The sequence below is a fragment of the Myotis davidii genome, unplaced genomic scaffold, assembly GCF_000327345.1.
Source record: "Myotis davidii unplaced genomic scaffold, ASM32734v1 scaffold329, whole genome shotgun sequence".
Lineage (NCBI taxonomy): Eukaryota > Metazoa > Chordata > Mammalia > Chiroptera > Vespertilionidae > Myotis > Myotis davidii.
Genome location: NW_006300374.1, coordinates 1,905,158 through 1,907,531, shown reverse-complemented (window position 1 = coordinate 1,907,531; position 2,374 = coordinate 1,905,158). Strand labels below are relative to the sequence as shown.

General features: G+C 50.4%; 1 long non-coding RNA gene across 1 annotated transcript; it reads right to left on the bottom strand.

Annotated features, from left to right (window-relative positions):
- Positions 1-406: 406 nt before the first annotated feature.
- Positions 407-2,322, bottom strand: LOC107185186. Its single transcript, XR_001516106.1, has 2 exons — positions 2,001-2,322; positions 407-1,166 (listed from the first exon to the last, which is right to left on the bottom strand). It is a non-coding gene; the product is annotated as an uncharacterized LOC107185186 (long non-coding RNA).
- Positions 2,323-2,374: the final 52 nt, after the last annotated feature.

Genomic DNA, 2,374 nt, shown 5'->3' with positions numbered 1-2,374 from the left:
AGAACCCCAGGCCCGATTTTTTAGTAGCGTAAAAACTATTAGAAATCACTCTTTCTGGAGAATTCCACAGGAAAATTCCTGCTCCCTCAGGACACACACAGGGAGTCCTCGTGTTCTGACCGGGATCTGGTAAAAATCAGGCTCACTGAATCCAGCAGGTATCGCCAAGGCGGGAAAAGGAGGTCATGGAGTCTCAGGAGCGCTCAGCACAGTGAGCGAGGGGAGGTTCCCGCCATACAATCCTTGATTCCGGAGGTCACTTGTCTGTTTCAGAGCGTGACCAACAGACTCTTTCAACAAGACCCTGGACGTGTGCAGAGGGATGCTGAACTGGATGAGGAGGGGAGAAGAGGAAGACTAGGAAAAGGACGATAGTGATGCACAGAGACACTGAAGAATCAAAGCGTACAAAACCTCGGAATAATTCAGAGAGCACACAAACAAGACGGAGGGAAACCCGGGGTTGAAAGCGGTGACCAGGGAGATCTCCTGGGACAGGAGGGAAGACTTGCAAACAAAACCTGCACTCCTGAGACCTCTGAGGTCCCTAGTGAGTCTTCAACCACAACACCGTGCACACCCACAGTCCTGCACCTGGGGGGAAGCGCTAGAAGAACACTGTAGAAAGAACAGGAGTGCCCAGGCTCAGCCCCAGAGGTCGGGCCTACATTCCACACGGATTTAGAATGAAAGGAACAGGAGGAGAACAGGGCCGTTCCCGAGATGGCTTTCCACAAAGTTGACAAAATACATCCCAACCCACACACCCAGCCCCTGTGAAAGGGAAAGCAGCCGGGTTTACTGTAGTTCTGAATTCAATGCCAAGTTCCTTCTCTAATGCTCACCCGGTGTGTCCAGCAGAGGGAGTCTCAAGGAGGTACTTCATAAAGAGAAAATTGTTTCATTTTAACACTCCATAGACAGTGGGCGCATTGACGGGAGCCCCCTCCCAGAGACACAGACGAACAATGAATGCCCGACATGGGTTCTCCTAGCAGGCCACAGAGCCACGGGCTCCTTCTGCGCTGCGTGGTGGAGTGATCAGAAATTTCGTTTTGTTTTGTCGAATGGTTAAATGGACCTTGTGTTCTTCAGAATCAAAGAGGAAAGCCCCTGGAATAACATCTCTCTGTTGCCTTCTAAACAGCCCCTTTGTTTCCAAGAGTCTGAAAAAAAATATTTACAGTCCATAGGTTATTTACAGCCTCGCTATCCAGGGCCTGACTGGTAACTTTATTCCACCCAGAAACCTAATTCATTTGGAGCCTTGGAACTAATAACAGATTTTCTTTGCAGATAAGTGGGGGTGTTTTTTTTTTTTCTAATCTGCCTCTTACAACAAAGATAAAACTATTAATGCGTTCCCTGTTTCACTCGCCACCACTGTTCTCTGGATTTATGGAAGGATTAAAATCGCCTCTCCTCACCCCTCCTCTCTGCTTCACACAAACCTCTTCCCCTCTCATTTGCTATTTCACCCACAGAATCTCTGAACAAAACCGAACGAAAGCCAGATGGACTGCCGCTAAAAGTATGTAAAGGCTGCTATTCCAATGATTTCATGAGAAAAACATTTTCACGATGAAAAGATTGAAAAATCAGGCCCACTTGGGTCTAGAATCCCTCCCACTACAGGCACACAAAAACACACCGAAGTGTAAAAAACTTAGTTGATTCTGGTTTGATTTCTGGCTGGAAACTGACAGAACTGACGGGAGAAAAACGAGAGAGAGGGAGGGTAGGGAAGCGAAGCGCTTTCGCCCTGCGTTTTCTTTCTTCCTGAAGACAGTCGAACCCGACAAAATGACCCAGCGCCAGGTGAAGGTGCGCCACGCAGAACACCCGGACCCGTCCAGAAAGACGTCTTGGCCGCCTCCCCAACTTGAAAACCTAAACTACATTTTCTCTTTACACACGTCGATGCAGGGGGATTTCAGGCCGTTTCATTGTTCTGCCCGGGTCCGACCCGGACTTTCCCTCCCCGACCCCCTTCTCCTCACCTAGCCGCGCGCATTCCGACCCCACAGGCCCCCAAACCCGAGGCTCGCGGAGGATAAAGGAGCGCGCGGGTGGGAGTGGAGACAAATGGAAAAGGGAGCTGCGAGGACGAAGTGGGAAGGAGATCGTCCTAAAGGTAATCTTCGGGGGGTGGGGGACGAAACCTACACCCATCACCTTTATTTATTACGAATAAATAAAAAGCACAATCATGGGATCCGTCTTTTCTAGGCGCCCCCTCCCCATTTCTTTTCTTCGGGCAGTAGCCCACCCTCGCACCCCCGCCCCCTCCACCCTGGAAATAAGATCCTGTTAAATTCCGGATCCCGGCCGTTTTCTGGGCAGGGGAGGGGATGGAGGGGAGGCGATGGAGGGG